The 15,517-nt window shown below is 32.2% G+C and overlaps 1 non-coding gene across 1 annotated transcript; it reads left to right on the forward strand.

The window, feature by feature from the left end:
- The first annotated feature begins 14,500 nt into the window (after nucleotides 1–14,500).
- LOC123238536 lies at nucleotides 14,501–14,627 on the forward strand. Its single transcript, XR_006505695.1, has one exon. It is a non-coding gene; the product is annotated as a U6atac minor spliceosomal RNA (small nuclear RNA).
- Nucleotides 14,628–15,517: the final 890 nt, after the last annotated feature.

A 15,517-nucleotide genomic window follows, 5' to 3' on the forward strand; every position in this document is an offset into this window, starting at 1 on the left:
TGAATGTATTTAACATTTCTGCTTTTCTGTATTTTGTCACAAGGCTTTTATGCCTTGTTATATCATCAGTTTTTGGGATGGTGCTACAACTGGTGATAAAAAAAGAGCGTATTTGTTTCTATTCCCATTCAGTTTTCTCCAGAGGTCAATCAAGTCTAATTTTTCTAAAATTCTATTCACTTCCTTAAATTATTTCTTGTTTATTTCTTGTTTGATTTGTCTAATTCTGAGAGGGGATGTAGTTTTATTATTTTTGTAACTCATGTAGTTTCTCCTCTAGTAATTTAGATGCTATGTCATTTGGTGCATATATTTAATATTCACATCATTTTAAAATCTATTTTTCCTCTTATCAATATGTAATTTCCTGCCATTTTTTTTAGTTAGGTCAATTTTCACATTTTCTTTGAGACCATAATTGCTTCTCTGTTTTTTTTTTTTTAACTTGAGCTAAGGAATAGTAGATTTTACTCTATCCCCTTACCTTTATGCTGTGTGTAACTCAATGCTTAAAATATTCATTGTAGAAAGCATACGATAAGATTCTAGCTTTTAATTCACTCTTCTGTCTTCTTCTGTTTTATGGTTCAGTTCAGCCCATTTATATTCACAATTGTGATTACTAAGTTTGCTTTTCTATCCATCTTACTTTCTCCCTATTTAACTTTCTCTTTCTCTTTTCTAGACTTTTCCTGTTCATAAACCTTTTTTTGCTTCTGTTTACTCATTTTTTTCCTCTCCATTTTATCTGACCTCACCTTTTTGTTCTCCCTCCCATTCTAATTTTCCTATTGGGTAACATAGGCTTCTAAACATAACTGAATGTAGATGTTATTCTAACTTTGTGTCAGTTGTGATAAAAGTAAGCTTCAAGCATTGCCCACCATACCTCCTATCTTCCCTTCCACTGCATTGATTCTTAATGCACTTCATCATATGCTTCATCATATGAAATAATTTATCCCCAACTTTCTCTCTCTCTTTTAAATTTTTTCAATATATTTTTCTTTCTTATCCCTTACTTTTTTTTGGATATCATCCTACCATATTCAGTTCACTCCCTGCTCTCAGTTGATACACACACACACACACACACACACACACACACACATACACACACACACACACACACACACACACACACACACATATATATATATATATATATATATATGGCAAAATAAGAGTTCTTATGTATCTTTAGGACCTTAAATATTCTAAGTACTTTAGGTATCTAGATATTTCAAGTATCACTGGCCACTTAAGCATCTTAGTTAATACTCTTCTAGTAATCTGTTTACATAGTTTTCCTTGATTATCTTTATTATTTTCAGTACTTTAGGTACTTTAATATCTTTATTATCACTTTCCCATGCAGGGATGTGCTTAGTTTAACCTCATTCATTCCCTTGAGTTTTTTGTTTTTTGTTGTTTTTTTTTTCTGTTTACCTTTTTCTATTTTTTTTTAATTTAAATTTTCTCACTGAATTTTCTTTTTAGCTCTGGTAGTTTGGTCAGGAATATGTGGAAGTCTTCTATTTCATTAAATATTTATACCTCCTTCTGGATTATTATACTTAGTTTTGCTAAGGTTATTTTTTAAGACCTAGATTACTTGTCTTTTAGAATATCATCTGCAATGCCTTCTGATCCTTTATTGGAGAACCTTTTAAGTCTGGCCACCTAAGTATCCCAAGGCTTATGTAATTTTACTGTGGTTCCACAATATTTGATTTTTTTCTGACTGCTTATAGTATCTTCTCCTTGGCTTGAATTTTATTGATTTTGTACATAATACTTCTGGGATTATAAAATTTCATATTTCTTTCAGGAGGTGACCAGTTTATTGTTTCAATTTCTATTTTTTCCCTTCTTAAGAATATCAGAGCAATTTTCCTTGATAAATTCATTCAATGTACTGTTCATCTTCTTTATTATCAGTATTATGATCATTATGGGTAATCCAATCTTTATTAGGATATTTCTTCTGGTTCTATTTTACAAGTCACTTGTTTTTTTTTTGTCTTTGCATTGAGAGATTTCAGGTTTCCTCCTATTTTTTTCATTCTTTTGAATATGGTTTTACTGTTTTTGCTGTCTTATGAAGTCATTACCTTCAGTTTGTCTAATTCTAATTTTTAGGAAGCCATTTCTTTTTTGAGACACTGTATTTCCTTTTGAGGGAAATTATTTTCCTAGTTGAGTTATCATAATTCCTTTTTTGGAAAAAAATTTCCTTAAATAAGCTTTTGTTCCACAATTCTGATTTATTATTTTGTTTTCTTGAAATTGATGTTTATATCTGATAATTTGTTTGCCCCAGATTTTTCTGATGTATTTATAATTCATAATTATTTTCTTTTCATTGTCTTTTAAAATATTCTTTGTTATAAGGGATGAGGTTCTGGAGAATAAATAATAGAGGGGGAGGAAAGTGTAACTTTTAAAAGATATTAAATTTATTTTAATGCATTTTAGGCTAGCACCATAGAAGGAACTAATGGACTCTGAAGGCAGATTGAAGCACATCATCATTCACTTTATTTCCTCTTTGAACTTTTTTTGTGTGCATTATATGTATCTTCTTTCACAACATGACAAACATAGTAATATGTAGTTTATAACCTATATCATATAATTTGTCATTTTAGGAAAGCGGAGTGGTAGAAAACAGAGAACATGAATCTCAAAATGTCAGAAAACAACTATTAAAATTGTTTCAGTTTGTAAAATAATTAATTTAAATTAATTTTTAAAATACATTATTGTGAAGGAGAACCCACTACTTCCTAAGATATACCTACTCTATTTTGGAACTTATATAATTCCTGGAAATTTTTTTTTATATTACGTTGAAAACTCATTCTCACAAGATTTAAAATTATTTACCTAGGTATAAAGTCATCCTTAAATAATATGACCCCCTCCAATCTGTAAAAACTTATTTCATATTCCTTCATAGCACACTGTCATTCCTTCAATCAAGCTGGCTATTCAAGAACACCATCTAAATTCTTTCTCTTTATATAGCTTCATGTTCTTTCCACTGCAAGAGATTTTCTCCTTTCTACTTATAAAAATCTTTTCCATAATCCAAGGTCCAGGTTAACTTCTTCTATCTTAGTGAAACATTTTCATAAAGATTTGGAAGACCGGTTACTTTTGAGGTAATTTATTCCAATTATCTTATTCTAGGAATCAAGAAATTCTGACCCAAAGAGATTTTTTTGAAGATGGACATTTTTAGCCAAATTCTCTTTCTAACTTCCTCTGAATACTGCCATTTCTGATCAGAGCTTTGAGGTAGACCACTCCAATTGGTTTCATCTTCTCTAATTAAATATTTATTTTGAATATTTTCCCATAGTTAAATTTTCATGTTCTTTCCCTCTCCCCCCAAACCCTCTATGCCACCATAGAACATGCTCATCCACTGGCTTTTTTACTTAATATATTCATCCATATCATACAGAATGCTATATTTATTGCTATGTATTTGGGCAAAATAGTTTTTAATGATTGCTTTGATTTCCTCTTCATTAGAGGTGAGGTCTCCCTTTTCATCTTTGATATTGATAATTTGGTTTCCTTCTTTCTTTTTTTAAATTACATTGAACAGTACTTTGTTAATTTTATTTGGTTTTTTTCAAAGCACCAGCTTCTAGTCTTATTTTATTCAATATCTATTTTACTTCCAATTTTATTAATTTCTCCTTTAATCTTTTATTTAGTTTTTAACTGGGGATTTTTAATTTGTTCATTTTCTAGTTTTTTTTTTATTTTTATGCCCAGTTCACTGATCTTTGCCCTCCCTAATTTGTTAACATATGCACTCAAGGATATAAATTTAACCCTGAGGACTGCTTTAACTGCATCACAGAGATTTTGGTAAGATGTCTCATCATTGTTATTCTCTTCAATGAAATTAATAATTGTTTCTATGATTTGTTCTTTAACTGGTTTTGGAGAATAATATTATTTAATTTCCAATTAATTTTTGATTTGACTATCCAAGTGCCCTTACTAATTATTATTTTTATTGCATTATGATCTTAGAAGGTTATATTTATTATTTCTGCTCTTTTGCATTTTTTTGCCATGTTTCTATGCCCTAGTACATGATCAGTCTTTGAGAATGTACTATGTGCAGCTGAAAAGAAGGTGTATTCTTTTTTCTCCCTATTTATTTTTCTCTGCATATTTATTAACTCTAATTTTTCTAGGATTTCATTCACCTCTCTTATCTCTTTCTTGTTTATTTTTTTGTTTGATTTATCTAGATTTGATAGAGGAGGATTATATCTATCACTAATATAGTTTTACTATCTCTTTCTTCCTTGATCTCTGCCAGTATCTGTTTTAGAAATTCCCATGCTATACCATTCATTGTATACATGTTGAGTACCATTATTTCCTCATTGTCTATACTGCCTGTTATCAGGATGTAATTACCTTCCCTATCTCTTTTAAATGGATTAATTTTTACTTTGTATTTGTCATGAATCATGATTGCAATGCCTGCCTTCTTTTTCTCAGTGGAAGCCCAGTAAATTTTGCCCCAGCTTTTAACCTTAATCCTGTGTATGCCACCTGCCTCATGTGTGTTTCTTGTAGACAAAAATATGGTAGGATTTTGTTTTCTAATCACTCTACTATTTGCTTCTCTTTTATGGACGAGTTCATCCCATTCACATTCTGAATTATAATTATCAGTTGTGTATTCCCCAACATTTTGCTATTCTCTCCTTGTTTTGCCCCTTCTACTTATGCTATTTCCTTTTAAATCAGTGGCTTGTTTTAAATCAGTCCCCCTTATCCCCTCTCTATGTTTTCTTCCCTTCCTCCTCTCTTTGATTCTCTTTTTGAACTCCCCACCCAACTGCCCCCCTTGGTTTAACCCTTCTGATTTTCTCCATAGTGTAAGATAGAATTTGATATCCCAATGGATCTAGCTACTCTTCCCTCTCAGGATTAATTACACCAAAGGTAAGGTTTAAGTATTTCATATTAACTCTCTCTTCCTCTTCTTCTTATAATAGTATTCATCCACTTCCCTTCCCATGCCCTCTTTGTGTGGTATAGATTATCCTATTTTTCTTATTCCTTCAAGTTTCTCTTGATGCCATCTTTTATTCACCACCACCCCTTTTTCATGGTATCATTTTTTTAAACCCTTAACTTCGGTGTATTGTCTCATAGGTGGAAGAGTGGTAAGGGTGGGCAATGGGGGTCAAGTGACTTGCCCAGGGTCACACAGCTGGGAAGTGGCTGAGGCCGGGTTTGAACCTAGGACCTCCTGTCTCTAGGCCTGACTCTCACTCCACTGAGCTACCCAGCTGCCCCATGGTATCATTTTTGACCAATTATTACTCCAACCTCTTCCTATGAATAATTCTTCTAATTACTATAATAGGGTAAAAACAATTTTTGAAAATTGCACATAACATTTCTCCATATAGGAATACAAATAATTTGATCTTATTAAAGCCCTTAAAGAAGCAAATTTAAAAAAGAGAGTTTTTCTTCTTTCCCCTTTCTTTCTTATTTACCTTTTCATATTTCTCTTGATTTTTGTGGTTGGATATCAAACATTCCATTTAGTTCTGGTCTCTTTTTTGCAAATACTTGGAAATCTTCTATATTGTTGAATGCCCATACTTTCCTCTGGAAGTATATAGTCAGTTTTGATAGGTAGATGATCCTTGGTTGTAGACTCAATTCTCTTGCCTTTCTGAATATCATATTCCAAGCCTTGCAGTCTTTTAGTGTGGAGGCTGCCAGATCCTATGTAATCCTGATTGGTGCCGCTTGAAATCTGAATTGTCTCCTTCTGGCCCCCTGTCATATTTTTTCCTTAACTTGTAAACTCTTGAATTTGGCAATTATATTCAGAGGGGTTGACTTTTGAGGGTTTAGAGTAGGGGGTGATCTATGGATCCTTTCAATGTCTATTTTGCCCTCTTGTTGGAGAACATTAGAGCAGTTTTCTTGGATAATGATTGTATTGTGGTGTCCAAATTTCTATTAAGTTCTGATTTTTCAGGAAGACCAATGATTCTCAAATTGTCTCTTCTAGACCAGTTTTCTTGATTTGTTATATTTTCAGTGAGATATTTCATTTTTCCTTCTATTTTGTCATTCTTTTGACTTTGTTTTATTAGTTCTTGATGTCTTGCAAGATCATTGGCTTCTATTTGCCCAATTCTGGTCTTTAGAAACAAGTTTTCTGCTATAATCTTTTTATTTTCATTTTTTATTTGTTCTATCCTGTTTTTCATGATTTCCTGCTGATAAACTTGGATCTCAAATTTGCTAATAATTTCTTTTGATTTTGGGGCATCTTTCTCAAATTGGGAGTTTCTTTCTTGTAAACTGTTAATTTCCATTCGAGTTATTTCCCACTTTTGTTGTCAAATATCTTCCATCATTCTCATGATCTCAGATTTGAACTCTTTAAGAGCATGTGACCAATTTTCATTTTTTTGGGAAGGTTTGGATGTGTTTATTTGTTTGTTCTCCTCTGCTGTCTGCTCTGTTGTCTAGATTTTTTCTGTGTAAAAGTTGTGAAGTATTAATGCTTCCTCCTCTGTCTGAGGCTCCTTTATGAGTTTCAGTGTGAGGTGCTTCCACTGTCAGTCATCCCTCTGTTCAATGCCCAAGGTCTGAGCTCATGGTCTGCACTCATGGTCTGTGCTCAAAGTCCATGGTCAAAGTCTATGTTCTTTAACCTCTTGGAGTCTTAAGTCTTGCTGCTCTCAAGACCAAGCCCCTGGTGGTCCCAGATAGCTGCCAAGTATACCCAATGTTTGCTCTAATTCTTGTGAGCTGGCTCTGAGGCTGTAGGTGGGGTGGGGAGGGTTGATCAGCTTGCATTTTAATGGAAACTATTTCACCACCTCAAAGCATGGAAATGCCAAAATCCCACATACTTCAATGCTGCACCGTATTGTGGGGTCCCTTTGTTCATCTGGATTTGATTTTTGTGTCTTTTTTGAGGTATCGTATATCACTGGGTTAGGAGAGTTAAGTGCCTTTCTTCTACTCTCCAACCATCTTAACCAAGAAGTCCATTTCGTCTTCTTTAAAGGACAATATTCTCAGTTATTTCTCATCTAAATCATTGAAGACTCTTCCTTCTTAAAATGTTTTTCTTTAATTATAAAAAAGATTCTTTTGTTAAAATGTTGTTAGTAGCACTGAACATTATGATCAAATCATCTACTATTTCATTATATGAAATTGTTGTTTACTACTTTTATGCCAAAAGTTTTTATCTTGTGGTATGTCAAATTAAAAAAAAAAGTTTTGATGGCAATACATAATTGTTTTCTATTTAATCTTATGTGTTTCTTTTTATGTATTGTGATAATTAGATTACTTCTACAGTGCCCATCTTTAGATTTAATCACCAAAGGTGAGAGCACCTCCAAATTCTGGGAGGTCCCAACCCATGTGTGCTTGAGTGAGTGATGAATCAGAATCCACTGACTGCCACCGAGGAATTCTGTGAGAAGTGTTTATTGTGATTAGACATGCAAATTAGGAAGGAGGCACAGGAAGTGACACATACGTGACCCCTTTAAAAAGATGGAGTTGAGTGAGTGAGAGGTCTTCGGTTGAAGAGGGTTTCTAGTGATGGACCTCTTCTGGTTCGTGGAGGAGTGTTGGAACACTGAGACCCTGGTGAGACTGCTTTAAATATCTTCTTTGAATTCCACATGGTGTTTAAATACTGACAATCTTTCTGAACTCTTAAGAAACTTCTTTTAATAGACTCTGTAAATGAAGTTTTGCTTCATTCACCTCCATGCCTCTGGCCCTCTGGCTCTTGGCTGAGGGTTATTTAGATCTACCTTTATTAATTAGAGGATTGTAGTAAATTGCCTACTCGGTTAGATTCTTATTTCCTTATTTCCTCTCTCTTCTTAATTGTAAATAAACTTCCATAAAAATCAATTTTGACTTAAGATTATTCTTAATTGAGGATTGATAAAAGTTCAATCCTCTGGCAACCATCTTTTAATATACTGAACCCCAAAATCCCCTTTTTTGCCCTTACAGTACTAAGAACATTTATTTTGATAAGGAGACCATGATACAAAAAATTATGAAATCTTACTCTATATATTCTCATAAATACTTTGAACCTGTCAACAACTTGCTATTCATCACTTTTTGGGGAATGTGCTTCTATTTGCTATATAATGTTGACAATGAATTGTTCTAAAGATTTTCATGGGTTGTTTCCCAATAGGACTAAGTATAGAAAATTGAATATTTGTTCTTTAAATAGACTCTTTTCTAGGAAAAAAAGATTTTGTTCTATAAAAAACAACAACAAAACTTTTAACATTCTTTTGCCTTCAAGAAAACATCTTTTTCCTACATCACAAGATGTTTTCAGGAGCATTGATAAGTGCTCACCAAACAGAAGAAAAATATTAATAATTACAACTGGGAGTATCACATTGATTTGCCCAAGGTCACACATTATAGTTTAAAAACTAGTATTGGAGCCCACGTCTAGCTAATTTGGTCATTGTTTAGAGTCCAACTTTTATTAGAAGTATTTAGTTTTTTTCAGCAAGCTTTTGAAAGGCATCTCTGCAGGAGACACAAATGTTTGGAGTCTGGTTGCATGGGTTTCTGGGATGTGTATTTTCAAAGTAATAGATCAGATTTTGTTCTTACCATCTTGGAAGAAGCTGGAGTAATCTTTCAGGAGGGGTGCTTGGAGATGGGAGGGAAGGGGAATTGTGAATTAAGCAGTAATGGAGAGAACCTTGGTAAAGAAGTAAATTTAATCAAGCAAACAGGAGGAAGAAGATTTAATAAAATATGAAGTAGGGGACTGGAAACTTAACACTGAAGGTACCTTAAATCTACCAGCCATTGCCTTTACTTTCATGAACCCTGATAAGAGGATTTCCAAACTATTACTCTCTGAGAGAGCTAAGACATGCTGACATGCTTTGACTCCCATTTTCTCCTTATTCAACATATAAAGTACAAAAGTTGGTTCTACAGTTTATTTTAATCTATAGAGATATAGCCTATCTGCCTTCCAAGTAGGGAGTGGAGGATGAGAGAAGGGAAAGTATAAAAGAGGAAAGAACCATGCATTTATTAGTGTCTACTGTTGAAGGAAATGGCAAACCACTCCACTATCTTTGTCAAGAAAACTCCAAATGGGGTCATAGAGACTTGGACACAACTTTATCAGCTTCAACAGTCACATTATATTCCAATAATTATGTTAAATACAGACACATTATCTTATTTGAGAACTGTAAAAAAACTTAGGAGGCAAGTGAAAATTTTATTCCCACTTTACAGATGAAGAAACTGAGACAAAGGTAAAACTAATTCCCCAGGATTATATAGCTAGTAAGAGTCTCAGGCTGGTTTTGAATTCATATATTCATTTCTCTAATCCTGGTCCAAGTGTCCTATCCACTGTGCAATATAGTTTTCTCTTAGAAGGGAAATTAATTATCACTTCTCTTAACTTTTACTTGCAACATGAAAACTAGGACTGAACAAAACTGTAGACCTGAATAGTTCTTTTATTATTTCACAAATAAAATTTGTGTCTCTTCATATTTTTTTGCAAATATTTATGAGGAATGAAGCTATATCCCTAACCAAAACAACATAAAGAAAAGAATAGGTTTCAATTAGACATATAAACCTATTTCAAGGATTTCATAGGTGAGGAGATTCTTTTTCTACTGAAAAAGCCAACAGTATGACTTAATAGTTGGTCTTCATGAATTGGTAGTACTAAAATCATTATTATTCTGAGGAAAACCTGGTGATGAACCTCCCTACATTCATTCCCATTAATACACACACACACACACACACACACACACACACACACACACACACACACACACCAGGCCTTTCTGGAATAGCTCCAATGAGGAAACACCCACTCCCTTCTGAGGTAATTAATTTTACATTTGGAAAAAAAAAAAACTTAAATATTAATTAGTTTCATTTCACCCTTACATTCAGCTCACATTTACTGTTCTGTATGTATTTGTTGTCTCATTGATCTTTATTGTCCCACTTGGGACCAAGCCTAATAAGACTAATCCCTTGTCTAGGTAGCAACTCTTCAGATTCTTAAAGGCAGTTATCATTTCCTTTCTCCTTCATAACCAGTTTCTCCAGACTACTTTTTTCACTTCCAGTTCCTTCAAAATTCTTATGTGATATACTTAAAGTTCTAAATTTGCCTTGTTTTTCTCCTTTTGGACACTCCAGAAAAAAGAGACTTGATTTTAGTTAGTTTAATTTAGTCTTGGTATTTACTTAATGCTTTTTTGTTATTATTTTTAATTTTCTTTTATCTTTAACATCCCTATTATTAGATGATTTCTCTTTCTTCTATTTATATATTTAGCAATATGAACTAGGGAGGAAAGTTGAATGTCAATTTAATAATGCTTGGGTTGTATAATGGCATGTAATAGACTTCAAGAGATTTTCACTATGCACACACCCTCCCTGAAGGACTGGAGTACAAAATGTAATTATCAACTACCAGGGAAATCACTGCTATAAACTCTACAGCTTTCAAAGTTAGTGCTATGTTGATAAACTAATAGAGCAGCTCAATTTATGCCAGCAGAGATTTAGATGTAGTGAACCAATTTCAAAGTCTATCAAATAAATAAGAGATAAAGAGGTGTTCTCAAAAGAAGCAATTGAAAAAGTCTTTACTTCTAAATTTCTTTCATTAAAGGAAAGCTTCTCAATTATATTTTTAAAAGTTATATGACAGAGTCTATGTTTTTTTCTGAACAAATATTTTATGTTTTAAAAAAGTACACCAGTTGATTGTTTAAAGGGTCTTTTTTTTCTTTACAAAATACCATTGTAAATGTAGGCTATCTTCTCCTTATAAGATTGTAAATCGTCAAGAGCAGGAACTACTTTTTTCTCCCATATTTCTGTCTCTTGCCTCTGAACAGAAAAGTTAAAAAAAGTAGCACGGAATGAAAAATGTTTGCACTTGGAACCAGAATTCAAATTCTAGCTCTGCCAAATATTTCCTTAGACAAGACACTTAAATTTTCTGAGACTTGCTGTCCTTTTATAACATGCAAGGAGGTTCTCAGCCTATAATTGCTCTCAACTTATTATCTTATAGTTTATGATTTGTCATGGATAAATATTGCACAGGATGAGGAGAAGCTATGAATAAGAGACCTAATGATGTATTCCTAAAATTCAGAATATTGAGAAGCCCATTAATAAAAAAATGTTAGTAAATGTTTAATAACTAGCTCTGGAAAAAGTATCAAAGAGATATTTTTAAAATTGTTAAACTTTTATTATTTTTCATAATTTTATTTTTATATTATTAAATTTAACAATTTAAAATTCTAATAATTTGATCCCTAAATCATTAAATAATTTAATGACAATAGAATTAAAATTATTAAAAATAATAAAAAACTAATAAAATATTAGCAAAAAGTGATATTAGTAATATTTATCATGTTTTTAAGCTTAGGAAATCAGCAAAACAATAAATCAATGATAAATAAATCATCAATACCATAAGAAAATAAATAAATAATTGAATGAATAATTTAAACTATAAACCATTTGCCAATTTCCAAGGGGTAACTGCTTACAATGAAAATTTAACAATCTGTTCTTCAGAGTGGTATAAATAGACTTCAGTGCACACATGAATAAATAAATTTTCACTTGATCAAATGATACTTTAAATATAGGGTTTAATATTAGAACTGGAAGGGATTAAATATTTATTTACATGCCCTCATTTTAGAGAAAAAAAATGAATTTTAGGTACTTAAAATGATTTGCCAATTGCAAGTGTCTTGAGCTTGGACCTGAACTCAGATCTCTTCTCTATGTACCAGTTGGTCTTTCTACTATAACAAACCTCTTGTTTTTGCCAATTATACAAAATGGTAGTACACAAGCTTTAAAAAAAATGTTGGCAAAGTTTACAGAATAGAAGGGAAGAAATGAATTGCTAGATACCATGTTAAGCCCTTGACAAATATTATTTCATATGATCCTCATGACAATTTTCAGAAGTAGGAACTATTATTACCTCCTATTTTCCAGCTGCTATTTTTCAGTGAGAAAACTGAGGCAAACAGATTAAGTGACTTACTCAAAGTCATATAGATAATTAGTATGTGAGGTTGAATTTTAGCTTAGTTCTTTCTGTTGCCAGACCTAGAACTCTGTACATTGTGTTACCTAGCTATAAAGTACATGCATATTGCACAAAGATGTATTAGTGTCACGGATTTTAGTGGTTTGTTCACATGGGCATGCCTATGAATCTCAGCAAAATAGATAATAACAATCGATAGTTTTTAACCTGAAGTATGAAAAGGTAAAAATGATGTCATGTTAAACTGTTCATTAATCTCCAGGATTTAATTCAGTAACAGTAACAATATGAATAAATATGAAATGCTTACTAGGTTCTCAGCACTACATATCTTTTCAAATACACAGTTAAGGTATGTAGGGGAGGAAACAGGGAAGAAAAGAAGAGACTGTTTTGAATATTTTAAAGGGACTGATAGAAGAATAAGAATACTTGAGTTTGAAAACTGACTCCATAACTGAATGGTTGGATGAACTCAGACCACTTATTTCTCATCCTTTGCTGCGCTTAATGATATTTGCAATATCAACTTTACAGCATTTTGTTGAAGAAAAGAATTTCAAAAACCTCAAAATGCTAAAGAAGAAATGTAAATTATTATTAAAGACATGCTTAAGTTTTACCAGTTAGGTTGTTATGTGTCAGGATTAAATAAACAAATGAATGAATACATAAATAAATATGTGTGTGTGTATATATACACATATAAGAATATGTATATACATCATAATATTTGTGTATATTTTCATTAATATGTTTTGATTTTTCATGTATGCATTTCAAAATCTATCTTCCCAGGACATTCTAATCTTGCAATGAGCTTTCCCCTTCTCCAACTCCCTCCACCTTTTTCAAACACTTCAGTGAAAGCAATGAATATTATGAATCCACCATTTTTAGAAGTGCATGCATCATTCTAAATCTTTATTCTTATACATTTTCAATAAAAGGAGAAAGGAATTTTCTCATTCCTTTTCTGGAGCATGATATAATTATCAAGTTTCATTTATATCTATATCATATCATATACCATATCATATAATATATCACATATCATATCATATCTATCTATCTATCTATCTATCTATCTATCTATCTATCTATCTATCTATCTATCTATCTGTCTGTCTATCTGTCTATCTACAGATAGTTACATGACACTGCAGCTAGAATGCTGGGCTTGGATTGAAGACGGCATCTTCCTGAATGCAAATCTTGCCTCAGATACTTATAAGTTGTCTGATTTAACCATGTTTGCCTTAGTTTCCTCATCTGAAAAAAATGAGCTGTAGAAGGGAATGCCATACTTTTCCAGTATCTTTAATGAGAAAACCTCAAATGGGTTGCCTAAGAGTTAGAACAGGACTAAAAAATGACTGAACATACATCTGTCTACATTGATGTTATGTTTTCCATCAGCCATTTATTTGATTTTTTTTATTATATGAGATTTGGTCTGGGGAAATCACAAGACTTGAAAGCTGAAAGAATTAGTGATATCTAACATTAGGAAAGGATTGCTTTTATGTGTATTATTGAAAGATAGATTTATGGGAGTCTCCTACGAATAATCATGACAAGGGAATGAAAGAGCAGGAAGTTTTGGACACAGCTAAAAACTCGAAGTCCTCTCACTTGCTTCAATGTCTAATCAGTAATTAAAGATACTGCTGATTTCATTCACTACTCTTAATGCCTGCTAGTTATTCAGCTAGATCAATGGTTTAATCACGTTATCTTGCAACCAATTTGGTTTGAAATCCCATTGTGGGATCTTTTACAGTTGTAAAGGAGCTTAATTCTCAGGTTAAAAAATGATCTGAAGACTTTAAGATTAAGTATAACAAACCTTGACATATGAATCCAGGATTAGTTTGCAGACTAGAATCTATATAGAAAAATGTCCACTATCCATTACACAGAGATTATCTAACTCTCACAGTTACTATTAATTGTTAGTCATAAATGACAATTTCTTAGGAATTTGAAAGGCTGATTGTTTACTTTCGGTTCCCATGAAGGAAAAAAAAGGAGTTCAGTAGTATGTGTGTTCCCAATTCATATGCAATCATGCTACGGGAATAATGCTGGCTTCTGTCCATCGTTGTAAGTAAGAAGTTGACTACTTACACTAAAATTAAGGAAAACTTCTATAGAAACACATTCACTTTTCACATTTTGTCATTATAACCTGAAAATAATTTTTTTTTGTCAAATAGGCTTTTTTAATGATCTGGTGAATTTTATTGAATAAAATGATTTTCAATGTCATTTCCTGGGACAATATTCTATAATTCTATGACAATTCACACTTTATAAGAATGAAACATAGCATTATACAAAAGGAAGTAAGGTAAGTACTCTCCTTGATAGGGACAGAAGAGGTCCTAGTGGCCTTTACAACACATACATGGTTAAGCCATTGTCACCTACTCTGTGGATTTAACCATGTTTTTAGACTATTTGCTTACAAAAATTAATAATACAAAATTATATTTTGTGTGATAATACATGTACAACCCAGATTGAATTGCTTGTCAGCTTCTTGAGGGAGATGGGAAGAAGGGAGGGAGACAACATGTATAATATGTCTTTGAAAAACTTAGGGGGAAATTTGTTATTAAAATAAAACAAAATGAAAATGAAAACAGAATGAAACAGAAAATATTTGAAAGTGAGTTCTGCCTTTGTCATAACCCCCAACAATTATTTTGTTCTTTCTACCACAACAACATGGGATCGGGAATTTGCTCTTATTACTTTGTAGTGAAGCAGGAATTTTCCTCTTTATAGCAATGGAGTGCCAGATAATTGGTGATTATTCAATTTCCCTATAGATAAATGAGAGAATGAGCATCTGGCTTTGAATTTTGGGACCCATGCCTCTCAGCCTTGTGCCACTAAACAAGAAATCTATTGTGTTGGATGTTTCCTCTTTTTAAATATTCTACCCTGGAAAAGGAGAGGGGAGAAATATATACATATATTTCTAAATGATACATACATTTATGCATGTAAACATATACACACACATATATGCACATATATGGATACATTTGTTGAATGCATTTTCCTTCCTTTATATATACACATATATGAATAAGGCATACATTACATAGATATGCATGGATTTATATGTATGTGCATACTCACATAAACCCTAAGAATGACGAGATATATGCACACACTACTTTTTCTTTATGTATACATACACACATGATAATATACACATTCTTTGGTGATGACAGAATAGATGAGTTATATATGTGGGTATAAATGTATATTCCATTTATATAGACATTTTCAGTGACATATATGTATGTATATGACATATATACATTTTCCTTT

Source organism: Gracilinanus agilis, chromosome 2 (assembly GCF_016433145.1).
Source record: "Gracilinanus agilis isolate LMUSP501 chromosome 2, AgileGrace, whole genome shotgun sequence".
In the NCBI taxonomy this organism is placed as follows: domain Eukaryota; kingdom Metazoa; phylum Chordata; class Mammalia; order Didelphimorphia; family Didelphidae; genus Gracilinanus; species Gracilinanus agilis.